Below are 17181 nucleotides of genomic sequence, written 5' to 3' on the forward strand. Positions count from 1 at the left end.
ATGTGTTCGGTGATTCCAGATGATGAAGGGAATAGTGAAGAGCTAAGTTGATAGCATCCTCAACAGACCGGTTGGCCCTATATGCAAATTGGAAAGGGTCCATGATGGGGGCAGTGTGAGTTTTCAGATGGGTGAGGACTATGTGCTCAAAGGCCTTCATGGCGACTGATGTTAATGCCACAGGTCTATAATCGTTCAGGCAGCTCACCTTGGAGGACTTGGGCACAGGGATGATAATGGATGATTTAAAACACTGCGGGACTCTACATTGGCTGAGGGAGGTGTTAAAGATGGAGGTGAACACAGGGGCCAGCTGAGCTGCACAGTGGTTGAGAGCAGCGGGGCTGAGGTTGTCAGGCCCTGCCGCTTTTCTTTTATTAAGATTTTTGAAGGCCGCCCTAACCACCTCCTCAGAGATGGTGAATGGTGCTGAGTTAGGTGGGGGGGGGAGGCATGGATGGCGGGGTGGCATTATCAAAACGTGCATAAAAAGTGTTCAATTTTTCCGGTAAATCCGGATCCTCGTCTGGGATGGGAACAGGACGTTTTTTGTAGTCCGTCATCTTCTGTAGATGTTTCCAGACTTCTCTTGAATTGTGGGTTTTGAGTTGTTGTTCCAATTTGTTTGAATAAGCTAATTTTGCTTTCCGAATTGCAGACCTGAGTTCATATTTTGCTGATTTATACTGAACCTTGTTACCGTTGGTGTAGGCTGCATTTTTCTTTTTGCGAAGAAGTTGTATGTGCTTGTTGAACCAGGGTTTACCATTGCTGGGTATTGTGACAGTTTTGTAGGGGACGCACAGTTCTTCACAGTAGCGGACGTATGACGTCACCACGTCAGTGTACACGTCGATGTTGTTGCCGGATACGTCGAGGAAGAGGTCCCAGTCAGTACATTCAAAACATCCCCTTAACGTTTCGATGACATCCTCTGACCAGGACTTAACGGTTATTGTTTTGGGCATGATGGATTTCAGTTTTTGTTTGTATGCGGGGATGAGCAGCAGCATTACATGATCGGATCTACCCAGTGGAGCATGAGGAAAGGCACGGTAAGCGCCAGTGATGTTAGTGTAACAATGATCCAATGTATTGTTTTCTCTGCTCGGGCATGTAACTTGCTGAGTGTAGTTAGGGAGTTCTTTTGTTAGACAGCTGTGGTTGAAATCGCCCAAGGCTATAATGATGGAGTCCGGATGCGAGCTTTCCATGGAGGAAATGCGATGTGATAAAATATCCATAGCCGTGTTAGCATTAGCATCGGGTGGAACGTAGACGCCAATTAACACAACAGATGAGAATTCTCTTGGTAAGTAGAATGGTCTGATGATCAAACAAAGGAATTCAATCTCAGGGGAGCAGTGTTGTGTTGTATCCCATGCAAATACAGGGCTCGAAATTAACGGTTGCCCGGGTGCCACTGACCACTCAAAATGTCGAATCATTTTGCCCGGCTTGGCAACTTGGTTTATACCAAAGATAGACACAAGAAACTGGAGTAACTCCACGGGTCCTGCAGCATCTCTGGAGAAAAGGAACGTGACGTTTTGTGTCGGCGACGGTTTTGGGAAAGTGTGGCGTGACGGAGGGTCGGTACGAATAACGGGCCCCGCACAGCAGCAGCGGCGACGGCGACTGCCCCATCTCCTCCTCCTCCCGCACCCCGCCCGGCCAGATAACGGCCGCTGCTGCCACTCCGCCAACGGCGCTTTCAAAACAAACCCTTGGAGGAGGGAGGTGTCGGTCAGAGGCGGGAGTAGAGTAGGGGTAGGGGGTGATTGGAGGAGGGAGACGAGCCAAAACACTCTCGGCAGCCCTGCACCGCAGCCAGGATCGATCCCGGCTCTCCGGCACTGCAATCGCTGCCGAACCGCCACTGGACCATCCCCCCACCCACCCGAGAGCCTCCACACGCCCGGGGGTGGCCAGAGGCGTCGGGAGTCAGACGGGCGCAGTGCCCCCAGGCCCACAGCCAGCGCAAAACCCAGCTCACTCTGCCTGTCCCGCCAGGTTAACCAACAGCCATGTCTGGATTGAGACGGGGCTGTAGGCGAGACAGGCAGTTGAGCTGCATTTAGCGCTGGATTGAGCTGAAATTACCGTTCACAGAAGCCTCGCGCGTGTGTGTGAGTGTGCCAAGATATTCTGTCCGCGGTCCCCTCCATATTTTGGTTGCGATTTCCGTGCCTGACAGATGTTGTCCGAGGAGCGCTGGCCTTCCTTCCCACCTCCTCTGCCCCTTCCCCTCTCTCTCTCTCTCTCTCTCTCTCTCTCTCGTACGCCCCCTCCACTCCCCTTATCCTGAGACCCCTCCTCTCCATCCCGCACTGATCCCCATTCCTGCCTCTATTCAGTCCTCACTGACATCCCCTGTGCTCCCCACTCCCCCCCCATCTATTCATCCTGCACTGATCTCCCTAGCCACCTCGCATTGATTCTCTTGCCACTCCCCATTCTCTTGCCACTTGCCTACACTGGTCCCCCAATTCATCCTGTACTGACCCCCCTTCCCATCCATCCTGCACTTCTCCCCCATCCATCCTGCACTTCTCCCCCCATCCATCCTGCACAGATCCCCCCCATTCAACCCCACTGACATCCCCCGCGCTCTCCCCTCACAATGTTACCTAGTCCAACCAACACGCACTAATTCCCCTGCCTCAATCCATCCAATCCGCACCGATTGTCTTCTCAAGCCCCCCCCCCCCCACCACCATCTATCCATCCTGCACTGATTCATACACCCCCCTCCCTTCCCGACCCTATTGTGCTGGAAATGTCTTCAGAGCTAACATTGACTATGTTTGATAACGGAATGCGATCAAATATGTTTTAATTCCCACTGTTTTTATTTGTTTTAATCCATAAAGATGGATTAATTAAATTGTGAACATGTGAAACATCAAAACCGCAGTGTTCGATTGTCACTGACACGTTATTACAGAATTCATTTTAACTGCAAATCAATGCTCTTAATATGGAGTATCAGTACTGTAGTTATTTAATGAGAAACAATACGTTGGATTTATCCAGGTTTTACTTCTAGTCAGTCATATACATCACAAATTTGGTCAGGAGATATTTTAGTTGAAATTTTAACGTTAATTCTGCAGTGGGAATGATGGAAAAAGCATTTATCAACAATTTAAAAAAAAAATTTTAATTTAAAAAAATATATTTTTTATTAGTAGACATATTATAAAGTATAGTTGCATATTATAGTAAAAAAACTTTTCATATACATCAATCATACATTATTAAAATTTTCAATTGTCGATTACTTCTACTTCTACCTTGTACCTTGTACCTGGCGACCGGAAGGTAGCCGGTTCGAATCCCGCTTGGAGTGCATACTGTCGTTGTGTCCTTGGGCAAGACACTTCACCCACCTTTGCCTGTGTGTGAATGTGTGTGAGTGATTGGTGGAGGTCGGAGGGGCCGTAGGCGCAGAATGGCAGCCACGCTTCCGTCAGTCTGCCCCAGGGCAGCTGTGGCTACAGAAGTAGCTTACCACCACCGAGTGTGACTGAGGAGTGAATGAATAATGCGATGTAAAGCGCCTTGAGTATTAGAAAGGCGCTATATAAATCTCATCCATTATTATTATTATTACTTCTAGTGTTTTTTTTTTTTATATAGAGAAAGAGAGAGAAAAGTTACAAATATCAAAAAAAACAAAAAAGGTGGAATGGATTACTTATAATACGTCATTGGAGATAGGTTCGTAGATTATAAAGTATGACTTTTCATCTAATCCTGAGTTCAAGTTTCAGTTGGGTTTTCGTGCCGGGCCAATCTATCCCGTCAGATAATTAATGAATGGAGCCCATATTTTATCAAAAGTTTCTTGTTTGTCCATTAAGACAAGTCTAATTCTTTCTAGATATAGGGTCTCCGACATTTCCACAATCCACATTTTAATTGTGGGGGTCGTAGGGCCTTTCCAAAATTTTAATATTAATTTTTTCCAGGTTTTTATACTGTAGTCGAGGAAATTTCTTTGGCTTGTTGTGAGTGTTAAACTTTGCTCTGATATTCCAAGTATTATTAATTTTGAGTTTGGATCCAGTTTTGTATTAATAACTTCTGAAATTATTTCAAAAATATCAGTCCAGAAATGTTTAATTTTTATACAATTTGCAAACGTATGTGTTAAATTAGCATCTAGATGTAGACATTTATCACAAATAGGAGAGATTTGTGGGAAGATTCTATTTAGTTTTATTTTAGAGTAGTGTAATCTATGTGAGACTTTAAATTGTATTAAAGCATGTCTGGCATTTAACGAACATTGATGTATATGTTGTAAACTTTCGTCCCACAGATCTTTCGTTATAGGATGACCTAATTCATTTTCCCATGTGTGTCTATATGGTTCCGTCGGTGGTACCTCGTTGTTTAGGAGGGTGTTATAAATATAAGCTATTCATTTTTCAGTGTTAGGATGCTTGTTCAAACATTCATCAAGGATTTCTGGTTCCCTAGTCCTGTAGACTTGTGCGTTAGATTTAACATAATCTCTAATTTGTAGATATCTGAAGAAATTATTTGAGTGCAGTCCATGATTCTGTTGTAACTCCTGAAATGAAAGAAAAGTGCCTTTCCCATAAAGATGTCCAATCTTTTTAATTCCATAATTTTTCCATTGTGTGAAACCCTTATCCAAAAAGGATGGTTTGAATAAGGGATTATTTACAATGGGAAGGCATAGTGGTATATTATTCAATTTTAAAGCTTTTTTTAATTGTTTCCAAATTCTTATTCCACTATGTATTATGGGGTTCTCCTTATAGGTTTTTTTGTGCAGTTTTGTGGTAGCAAATATGATCGGTCCAATTTCAAAAGGTAAACAGTCTTCCTTTTTCATCCTTAACCAATCTGGTTGTTGATCCAGTTCTTCCAGCCAGAAATTCATGTTTTTAATATAGACTGCCCAAAAATAAAACAAGACATTTGGCAAAGCCAAACCTCCATTTATCTTTGACTTACATAAATGTTTTTTACTTATTCTATGATTTTTATAATCCCAGATAAAACTTGTAACAATGGAGTCGACTTTTTTGAAAAAAGTTTTTGGGATATATATCGGGATTAATTGAAATAGGTACAGTAGTTGCGGTAAGAAGATCATTTTTATAGCATTAATTCTACCAAGCATTGAAATGGGAAGTGTTTTCCAGTATTGAATATTCTTGTGTAGTTTATTCAGTAAGGGTGGAAAATTTAGTTTAAATAAAGAGGAATATGTCTTAGTTACATAGATTCCTAAGTACCTGTATTTAAATTTATCTTTAACTATTTTAAAAGGGGATTGTTGTAATGTATGTAGATTGAGTTTTGTTATTGGCATGATTTCACTTTTATTCCAATTAATTCTATATCCTGAGAACTGACCAAATTGAGTTATTAAATTTAATAGATTTGGAATACTAGTTTCTAACTTTGTAATATATATTAGTGCATCATCTGCATATAAGGAAATTTTATTCCTTGTTTCTCTAGTGTTATATCCGTATATTCCTGTATGGGTTCTAACGCTTTCTGCTAAGGGTTCGATTGCAAGAGCAAATAATAGTGGGGATAGTGAACATCCATGTCTACAACCTCTAGAGAGGTTAAATTTAGTTGATAACATTTGGTTTGTTAATATTCTAGCTGTTGGATTAGAGTATAACAATTTAACCCATGTACAGTACTTCTCTCCCAATTGAAATTTTTCCATCACCGAAAATAAATATGGCCATTCAACCTGGTCAAATGCTTTTTCAGCATCTAACGAAATAATTGCTAGATCTGCATTAGGAATTCTATTGGAGTATATAATATTGAATAGTCTTCTCAGATTATAAAATGAATAACGTTTTGGAATAAAACCTGTTTGGTCGGGGTGTATTAATTTGTTAATCACTAAGCTCAATCTATGAGATAGAATTTTAGTTAGTATTTTCTGATCAGTATTTAAAAGGGCTATTGCTCTATATGAACCTGGGTCTTCAAGATCCTTATCTGTTTTTGGTATGAGTATGATTGTAGATTCATTTAGAGTTTCTGGAAGTTTCTGTTGAGTGTAAGCATATTTGTACAGTGTCTGTAGGCGTGGAGAAACCAGGTCATAAAATGTTTTATAAAATTCAGAACTTAGACCATCAGGACCTGCAGCCTTTCCATTTTTTTTAAAGATTTAATTGACTCTTCGATGTCTTTTATCGTAATTTCAGCACCTAGTGATTCTCTCTCTTTCTGATCTAAACCCACAAGCTTACATTTCTGTAGAAATGTTTCCATTCCTGCTGATTGTTCTGTCATTTTAGATGAGTACAATTTTTGATAGTTTGTAAAAATCTATCATTAATATCTTTAGGCAGTGTTAGTGTTTCTCCCTTGTCTGTTCTAATTTTGTAAATTGTTTTTTCCCCGTCCAGTTTACGAAGTTGTCGCGCTAATAGTTTTTGTGGTTTATCACCAAATTCAAAATTTAATTGTTTTGTATGTTGATAGAGTTTTATAACTTGGTCTGAGTATATCTTGTTCAATTTATATTTCAGTACTGCAATTTTATTGTGTTTTATCATGGATGGTGCTGCTGCATTTTCTATGTCTAATTGCATTATTTCCATTTCCAATTTCTGTTGTTTGGCCCTATTCTCTTTGTTAAGAAATGATTGAGAAGAGATTAATGCTCCACGCACAAATGGTTTAAATGTTTCCCAAAGAAGGGAGGCAGAGATTTCAGGGCTATCATTAGCCTCAAAAAACATATTAATCTGTTTTACGAGGTATTCATTACATACCTTTTCTTTTAAGATTTGGGGATTAAGTCTCCATTGTGGCTGTGTCTCTACCATTCCGTTTAGTTTAATCATAAATGTTAGTGGAGCATGGTCTGAGATTATGATATTATGATATTGCGAGTTATAGGTAAATGGGATAAGTTTTGAGTCTACTAAAAAATAATCTATCCTTGAGTAGGTTTTATGTACTGGTGAGTAAAATGATATTCTCGACCCGATGGGTTTTCAATTCTCCAAACATCCTTAATGTTGGTAGTATTAATATATGAGTTTAGAAATTCACTTGATTGGGATTTTAGTTTTCTTTGAGTTGATGATCTATCCAAATAAGCATCCAATGTACAATTTAAGTCTCCACCGATTATTAAGTTTTGTTGTGTACATTCCGGGATATTGTTAAGTATTCTCTTAAAAAACAGGGGGCAATTTTTTTTTTTTAAATGGTGCTTACAAACTGGGTATCTTCATTGCCACATACATCTAATCTGAATGTCCGGTAATGTGGTGTCTTGATACCTTTAAATATATTACCAAACATTTGCTGCATTTATGTCCTTTGGCCATCTCTTGTTAGTTAGTGTAATGTCAGATGGGTATAGTCAGTTTTAACAGCTATTATCATAAAATGCCTTTAGAAAATTCCTTGCAACCTGTATATTTTGTTGTGGATAAATTATGTGGGAAGCGAGAGTGTTTCTGTACCAATAGCAATAACGACCCATGCTATGGCCATGTCATGATAATTTTTGGTCCTTCACAGAAAACATGCTTGCATCAATCTGTAGTGTGCATGGTTAAGCATATATGTTACCATGGTCCAGGATTTATTGACACAGGTTGATCATATGCTGAATAATCCAATCACATTTTTGTTTGGAAGTGGAAAGAAATAATAAAAATTGCATTAATTGCAGTGTGTAAAAAGAGTTGCGATACCATATTATAATTTTGCTGCATGTCATTGTGGTGTATATCATGTCTTGATTGGTGAATATGTTAGTTTGTGACTTTATTTGAAGCAGAAATACTATGTGAATGCCTCATTGAGCATAATTCCGACTGGTAACTTCGCACTTCGTCTGAGCACGCGTCATGCAAGCCATCTTAAATGACCACCTAAACTGTTATTTGGCAACTTAAAAAGCTGCCAAGGTTGCCCGGCTGGCAACAAGGAAAAAAAGTTAAGCGAGAGCCCTGAAATACCATGGAGAGGTCAGGGTGGCACAGTGACGCAGCTGGTAGAGCTGCTGCCTCACAGCGCCAGAGATCCAGGTTTGATCCTGACCCCTGCTACTCACTGTATGGAGTTTGTGTAAGAAGGAACTGCAGATGTTGGTTTAAACCGAAGATAGACACAAAATGCTGGAGTAACTCAGTGGGACAGGCATCATCTTGGAGAAAAGGAATTCCTTCTCTCCAGAGATGCTGCCTGGCCCGCTGAGTTATGCTGGAAAATCGAAGGTAGCAAAAATGCTGGAGAAACTCAGCGGGTGAGGCAGCATGACAAAAATGCTGGAGAAATGCTGCCTGACCGCTGAGTTTCTCCAGCATTTTGTCTACCTATCTCTATCTCCAGATCTAAAAAATTTGCCCTTTAAACTTTATTAGGTCTCCTCATACTTCTTCCAAAATTGTGACAATTTTCATTTCTCCGTGTAAATGTCATCTCTCATGTGCCTGCCCAATGCATCCAATCAAGAACAAATTTTCCCCTGCTGTTATCAGACTCTTGCAATGACCTCTCATATGTTAGGGATGAATTTCTCTCAAAATGACTATGATTGACAAATCTGCAGAATGGAAATTTGCCTCATCATTATCAATTGTTTGTAAAATAGTATACTTCTTCTTCCGTTTAGGGTGGGCTTTTGCTTCCAAATCATGACAAAGTTAAAGCAGAATAATCTGATGCTAACTGCCCCATGTACTCATTTTGTCTCACCATGTCCAAGATATTTTCTCTGTTCTGCTTATCCCTACCTTCTCTTTCACTGCAAACGAAGTGTTTCCCCTCATTGAAACACAGTCTGTCTGTGCTGTATGCAACCTAGATAGCCGTGGGAGTGAGTAGGTTTATAAGAGATACCAGTCAATAGTCTATCTCCTGTGATGGAGACAGTGAGCTCGATAGCTGTGGGAGTCAGTAGGTTTACAAGTCGCATACCACACATAATCCTCTAGCATTTTCGCCACCTCCAACAGGATCCCACCACCAGCCATCTCCATCCCTTTCCATAGAGACTGTTCCCTCTACAACTCCCTGGTTAACTCATCCCTTCCCATCTAAACCACCCCCTCCCTAGGTACTTTCCCCTGCAACCACAGGAGATGCAACACCTATCCTGATACCTCCTCCATCCAAGAACCTCAACAATCTATTCAGGTGAGGCATAAGTTCACTTGCACCTCCTCCAACCTCATCTACTATATCCACTGTTCCAGGTGTGGACTCCTATATATCGGCGAGATCAAGCGCCGGCTCCACGATCATTTTGTTGAACACCTCTGCTCAGACCCCCTAGACCTACATGATCTCCTGGTTGCTAAACACTTTAACTCCCCTCCCTTTCCCATAATGACCTTTCATCCTCCACTGTCAGTGTGAGGCCCAAAGCAAATTGGAGGAACAGACCCTCATATTTCGCTTGGGCAGCTTACATCCCAACGGTATGAATATTAACGATTCCAACTGCAAGTAACCCTTGCTTTCCCTCTCTCTCTGTCCCTCCCCCATCCTAGTTCTCCGACTAGTTTAACTGTCCTCTTGATTACATTTTACGGATTGTAAGCCTCGTTGTCACCTTTACCTCAGCGAACAATGATCTATTCTACATTTTCATTGAACTTTGTCCCCTTTGATATCTCATTTTCACATCTTACCATTCCATATTTCTATGTCTCCCTGACTCTCAGTCTGAAGAAGGGTCTCGACCTGAAACGTCTCTCGACCCCTTCCTTCTCTCAGAGATGCTGCCTGTCCCGTTGAGTTACTCCAGTACTTTGTGTCCATCTTCGGTGTAAACCAGCATCTGCAGTCCCTTTCTACATTGCTGATTGTAAACCTGGACTGCAGGCTCAGGACCACCCTGCGGACCGAACAGAGGCATCATGCAGCGTGACCGCCCGGACGCTGGGGGGCGGCAGACTGGGAGGATCAGCGGGAGCGACGTCATCAATGCAAATGACTTGAGGGCCAAACCATTCCGGAACAATAGGGGAGTTTTATTATCCTGTAACAGAATAAAAATTATAGTAGGCACTTGTACTGATATAAACGTGGTTGTTAGTTGTAAAAATACTGAATAAAATATTAATGTAATAACATTCTGATTTCCTGATTATTGTGAGGATGTTGATCTCCATTGATTACAGTGAGTAGACTGGCACCCCCCCAGGCTCCGCAGGGTGGGTGGGTCCGGAGTGGCTGCCGGGTCTCGCGGGACTTGGTACCGGCGGGCGAGGGCGGACGGACGGGAGGCTGAAGGTGAAGCGGCGCCGGCCGGGCGGGACGACGGGTAAGTGAGTGAGTGGTCGCGGGTCTGGGTCTGGGCCTGGGCTGGGCTGATGAGTGGCCGCGGTGGGAGCCGCACTGTCACCGGCCGCGGGGAACCTGCGGACATGGACGCAGGGAGCGGGTGGAGGGTTCAAAGATGGCGGTGCGGGCGGGCGGGCCGGGGGGGGGGGGGGGGGGGGGGGCGGGGGGGGACCGGTGTGGTGGTGGTGGTGGCGGCGGCGGCTCTGGGGAAGGTGGGTAGATCCGGGTGAGGAGTGGAGGGGGTGAAGGGGGAACAGATCGTGGGGTAGGGGAAGGAGGCAGGTGAAGAATAGCCCCCCCCCCCCTAGATGGTGAGAATTGAGGGGTGTGTGGAAGTGGAGGTGACAGTGGGGGAGGTGAGTGATTGGTGGGGGCCAGGGGATGAGTGGAGGGGGAGAGAAAGTGCCAGGTGTGGAATTGGGGGGGGGCAGGTGAGGGTCCAGGTGAGTGATTGGGGTGGGGGGGGGAGTTGGAAGGTAAGGAATGGGCGGAAGGAGGGAGATGAAGAGGGGGGAGTGGGCGGCAGAATGAGGGAGGGAAGGTGGAAGAGAAGGGGTAATGGCAGGTGAAGGGTCATGTGGGCCGACAGGTGAGGCATTGGTATTGTGGGGGTGTGGGTCTCTCGGAAATATAGGTTCTGTTTATTAAGTTCCTCAAATGTTATAGTCCAGCCATGCTACTGCACTCTGTTAAGTAGTGAAGAACAAAATTGTAGATGGTGCTTGACAAGGCAGAAAACAAGTTATATTTGTTGATAGGTTAATGTGAAGTGGGGGTTGAAGTAACCTGTGTCTCACATTAACTTAGACATAAACTGGGAGTTTGACCCACCTGTTCCTTGTTCATTTTCTCTGTGATGTAATTGTCACCATTGTTAATGTATAGTGATAGACGAGAAGGGATCTGTGTGTAATGGCCTGTACCTTGAAAGTAAAATCCCCTAACATGCTTGTATAATTAATAGGGAGAGAAATCAAAGAGGAGGAAAATACCTCGAACAAAACTTGTCTCTCATACAATATTTATCTAGCCAGTCTGATGCGAGAACTCACCTTATCAACATGCTTGAGCCATCAGCTGACAAGTCCACTGTTCCAAGTTGTGTCAGATGCATCCTATGTTTAAATTGTCCTTGGGCCTCTGTCCTCAACCACTCACCAGGCCCTCTCCCTTGCAAATGGTCCCTCTCCCACTGAGCTGTGTGTGTAAGCAACTGAATTGTACTCCCAGCAGACTAGTTGAACCTGCTTTATTCCTTTAGACCCTAGGTGCAGGAGTAGGCCATTTCAGCCAGCACTGCCATTCACTGTGATCATGGCTGATAATCCACAATCAGTACTCCGTTCCTGCCTTCTCCTTTTTTAGGATTAGGATTATAATGTTACAGCCCAGAAAGGGTGGAGAGTTCTTCTATGGAAAAGTGATAGACGATGATGACAATATCACTGAGTACATAATCCTTTAGGAGAATATTATCTCACAGTGGGTTTTGTTTTGTATTAAAATGCAAGATCCCTGTTAATTGTATTTAGCATAAACATACACAACCTTATGAACTGACTTGCCTTTTGATTTTTCAGTTCAGCGGGTTTTATGTGGCTTGTTTCCTGGGAATGGAGATGAGCAGGAATTTCTTTAGCCAGAGGGTGATGATGCTGTGGAATTTATTGCCACAGACGGATGTGGAGACCAAGACATTGGGTATTTTTAAAGCGGAGATCGATAGGTTCTTGATTAGTAAGGAAGTCAAGGTTAGGGGGAGAAAGCAAGAGAATGGGGTTGAGAGAGAAAAATAGATTGTCCATGATCGAATGGCAGAGTAGTTACGATGGGCCGAATGGCTTAATTCTGCTCCTACGTCTTATGATACCTCACATAACCTGTAATAATCATAACAGGACAATTGAGCCCTGCTGATTTAATGGAAATATTATACAAGTAAAACACGTTGAATATCAGCTGCTGAGACATTTCCATTGATCATGCCTGTGGCAGATTGCCAGGAACCTGGTTAGGCAGACGGAAACAACTTGCCTTACGTAACATATTTCACATCCGTTGGACATCATGAACCCCTTTTCTTTTCAAAAATTCTTAATTGGTGGCAATCACTGTTATACAGGGAAAGGTGGCAGCCAATTTGTGCACAACACCATCTCCTAGCTCCTTAATAAGGAGTCTGTAAGACTTGTCTAAGATCTACAGTGCACACTATTATCATACTTGCATGAGTCGAATAAAACCAAAAATACTCCAGAAATCTGACATAAAAATAGAAAATTCAGGAAAGATTTGTGTTTCCTCAAATCAAACAGAGAGACCCCGTAACGCTCTGCAGGCTCTCAGAGCTGTCATGTCAAAATCCAATTTCCCCACATATTTTCCTGTAACTAATTATCTCACAGATGCTCAACAGCTTGTCCCAGATTCTCCAAAAGCTTGCCCACATCCACTAATCTACCTACCAGCACAGCTCTGGGAAGTAGGAAAATCTGGAGTATGTGGGGAAACCCAATCAGTCTTGTAGAGAGCTTGTAAACTCCACACAGGCAGCACCATGGGTTAGATTTGAACTCTGGTCCCTGAAGCTGTGAGGCAGCAGTGCACCTGCTGCACCACTGCCACTTATTCGGTAGGTTAGACCACAAGAGGAATGGTGTTACTGAAAGAAAAATAGAATTACTGTGCTAGGTCAAATATCTTTCATTAAAATAGAAAGGGAAAACAGGTTAGTTTCAAGAGAGTGGAAGAGGGACAGATGGGATTTTTATGATTGAGAGACACCAAGGTTGCCATGGGGATAAGCTATTGATAAAGTTATCTGCTGGGCAATTAGAAAGAGAGCATGAATCAATCAATTCAACCAACTGTATTAGAAGTACTTTCATAGGAGCAATGCAACCCTGTAGAAATTCTCACAGCTTTTAATCTGGTGCCATTTCATCCATGGGCTCCTCTCGGTACATAATCATCATATGGGTGGCTTTGGGCCAAGTGGCATGTTTTTATCCTGCCTTTTCCATGCAATATCTTCAATCAACTGACTTGTAATGCCTGATATCACCAACCAGCTATTTAACTTTTGAATATAGGAGTGTTTTCAATTCCAATTGTAATGATACAAGCACCTAAGGTGTTGTCAAATAAATGTTAACTGCAGAGGGGCTAAAGTTCATTTGTTTTCCAAAGTCTTGTATCTCCAAAGCAGTTTTTACCCTCCATAGCTCAGATCATGTCTTTGATCGTGAATCATTAACAATTATCAAAGATTCTGAAATGCCAATTTTACAGTTTTCCTGATGCATCTACATAGAAACATAGGAAAGTACAGCAGTTGAACAGGGCCTCTGGCCCACCATGTTTGAACCGATCATGATGCTAATTTAAACTAATCTAGTGCTTCCATGTGGTCCATATCCCTCTATTCCCAGTCTGTCTAGATATTATTAAATTGTTGCAGATGTAGCTGTTTCGACCACCAACCCTGCAGCATCATCCAGGCATCCACCACTGTGTGCGTGTGTAAACTTGCATCTCCCTCTCACCTCAAACATGTGCCCTCTAGTATTTGACATTTACACCATGTTTTAAAAAAAAGTCTGACTATTGTTTCTGTGTACTACTTTGCATTTAACATTTTAGAATTCAGAGAGTGCTTATGACTGTCATCCATTGAAAATGACATAAAACCCATGATTGGTCAGTGAAAATCTATGCATCAATGGACATCTTGCTTGACTTTTTTGAATGTTTAAATTTCAAATTAAGGTTTCTTCAGGAATATTGTCTAAAGTGCAAGTGCAATTAATCTAATTTGGCTGGGGTTGCATGGATAGAACCAATTGATCTTCAGTATGCCTGGTAGTTGCTCTTTATTTCCCAGAAAGCAGTCAGCTATGAACCTTATGTAAAGTTGTGAAAGGAAATTGGCCCATCAGGATGGAAGCATATTCTTGGTAGATTCACAATGTCTGGCAGCTTTATTCTCGGAATCTACTATTGGCTTGAGGGCACAGTTGTAGAATGCTATACTGACAACAACGAAATGTACTAAATCGAGTTGGGCCGAAGAGTCTGTTTTAGTGCTCTGTGACTATTAATATATGTGTCTTTTTACAATACTGCACACATAAATGTGACAAATGGGGTCAAATTTCAAATTCCTTCAAAAACGTTGACAAGCACTTTATTGGGTTCATGACTAACATAGTCTCAACAACAAATATTAGAAAATATAGCATATTGATGGCAAGTTTCTGAAAATGGCATCAGAATACACAAATACACTTTGTGTAACGGTTGCGTGGTGTCCACCAGTGACCTGGTTGGCACAGTAAGTACACATATTTCTTTTTCATTTCTATGTTTATGAATACCACATGGAACAATAAAATTGCAAACACCGTTTCCACTTCATTCACCTGATCATTTAGTAGAATACTGCATCCATCTGAGTGGACACCGCAAAGTGCGCTACACAAACGTTTGTTGTGGTGGACACTAAAAGGTTTGGTGTCCCAGAAAACGAATGTTACATTATTAGCGAGAACCAAGCATTTTCACCAATGCGATCAAAACGGTATATTACCTTATGTATTTGTGCTATCGATGGCCGATGATTCGTCATATCGTTTGATTTGGGCTGATTTTTTTGTAAGTAAAATGTCTCCGTAACGGTCTTCCAGTTGCGGAGCTTCCAGTGGTTGGCACAAAGGAATGAAGTTAGCGACTTGGTCCGTAAGACAGGTAAACAAGTGACAGTGTGTTGCCAAATTGAAGATTAGCTCAGTTTCTTAGTTTTGATAACCGATTTATGTCCAAAAATGTATTTAAGTGATTTTTAAAAAGTTGGAAAATATATCGTAAACAGTCATTGCGTTTTTGACACCATGATGTTTTTGATATATTAAATTGGAAAAAAAATAAAAATAATTAACTTACCCATAGATCACCTGTACCATAGGATACCTCGGGGTGTTTGAAAAGCATTAGAGCTTTGGAACCTCGGTGGTTTAACCTACGGACGTACCGACCCCGATAACGGTCGTTGTGACAATGGACACCAAGCACAACGATCGTTACTGTACTGTTACCTTTATGTCACTGTATTTTTCTCCTAATATAGATGAAGATATTTCCCTAAACCATTATCAAAACGTATGAGAGGCCATATGAAGTTTATTTATGAATTAAATATTCATGACTAAATGTGGCAGAGTTTTTAATGAAACACTTGATGTCCAAAATTGTGGGAAATCGATGAAGATTTGTCTGTTATGACAAAAGTGAAGTTATCTAATTCGGTGAAGTTATCTAATTTATATCTGCTATATATGAGGTTTCACTTGGGTAGATTTTTGTTATGAACAGCGTATTAGTGTAAATACAATACAATACAATACCTTTTATTTGTCATTTGAACCTCACACGAGGTCATTTGAACCTCACATGAAATTTGGTTTCTGCAGCCATACAAAAAAAGAACCAAGACACACACCAACACAATTCAATTCACATAAACATCCATCACAGTGAGTCCTCCTCACTGTGATGGAAGGCAAAACTTAAGCATATCTCTCCCCTGCACTCCCCTCTCCCCCCCATGTCAGAGTCAAAGACAGAGTCAAAGCCCACGGCGGGCGATGTTAAATGTCCCGCAGCCATTTGGATTATTTCAGTAGATATATTTGGCTGTACATTAGGTTTAGGTTTATTATTACCGTTACATGTACTGATGTATAGTGAAAAGCTTTGTTTTGCATTCTATCCAATAAAATCAGATTATACCATACTTAAATGCAGTCAAGCCAGATTATACCATACATAACTGCAACTCAAGTACAATAGATAGAGCAAAGTGAAGATAAAGAGTGCAGAATATAGTTCTCAGCATTGCAGCGCACCAGTTCCAGAGATAAAGTCCAATGTCTGCAGTGGGGTAGAGGTGAATTGGACAGTATCCTAGCCTGATAACAGAGTGGAGGTTTGGAGGTTTAATGTTCCACTAATCTAAAATCTCAACTAAAACCATTCTGATGCATGGCTTATACATGAGTTTTTCACCATTCGAGATGTACACAAGAATGCTTGCATTTAGTGCTGAATTTTCTCATTGTGGTTCTTATTTGGGCTATGCAAAATAATGATTAGACACAATCTAATGGATCATCTGCATTTTAAAATAAACGTTTCTTGATGCTTTCCTCCTTCTTGAGCAGACTGTGAAAATGGATATCTGTTGCTTTATTTACAAGGATTTAAACATGTTGTTAACAGTGATTGTTTTGTACAATATTAACTTCTAAATCTAATGGAGATTGTGGATGAGGGCAAAATCCAATTAATTTGCTGAGCGTGTCTTAAAAATAAACTTTTACCTTCCAGCTGGAAGGGATCTTGTGTTATTTACTGATTTTGTCATGCCCTTTGTTGAGAAACTATTTTTGCAGTTAAATGCTTGGGTGGGGGTGGGGGAGGGAGTTCAGAGGTTTTTACAGTATTTAGATCAAACAAAGATTTCCAATTGTCAATGAGAAAAATTGTCTGCTATCACTCACTTTACTACATTAAGCCTAAAATGAATGGATTTCTTTCTATGGAGAAGAGAAGACTATTGGTTCACCCAATTAGCAGATTGTAAAACTATGAAGGTGTTCAATAAGGTGGTTTTAAATCTGATTTTCCTCATGGGGCCCAGATCTATACATGTAATATAGTCACAAATTCCATGAAGAAATCGCAGGAATATGGACCTTCCTGCCATGTGACTGGTTGAGGTGATTATTTTAGATACATTTAAAGGGCAGTCGAAATATACATGAGATAAAATAGATTAGATTTATATGCTGGCAG

General features: G+C 41.5%; 1 protein-coding gene across 2 annotated transcripts in view; it reads left to right on the forward strand.

Annotated features, from left to right (window-relative positions):
* Positions 1–10213: 10213 nt before the first annotated feature.
* The window catches only part of ncoa4 (nuclear receptor coactivator 4), a 33267-nt gene continuing 26299 nt past the window's right edge, over positions 10214–17181 (forward strand). The window contains exons 1-2 of one of the 2 annotated variants that reach the window (XM_033012779.1): positions 10220–10297; positions 10846–10851. The gene's annotated coding sequence lies outside the window, so the exon portion shown is untranslated. Of the gene's footprint in view, positions 10310–10845; positions 10852–17181 lie in introns of both variants that reach the window. The other variant, XM_033012778.1, reaches the window with a different exon arrangement.

The sequence above is a fragment of the Amblyraja radiata genome, chromosome 37 (genome assembly GCF_010909765.2).
Source record: "Amblyraja radiata isolate CabotCenter1 chromosome 37, sAmbRad1.1.pri, whole genome shotgun sequence".
In the NCBI taxonomy this organism is placed as follows: domain Eukaryota; kingdom Metazoa; phylum Chordata; class Chondrichthyes; order Rajiformes; family Rajidae; genus Amblyraja; species Amblyraja radiata.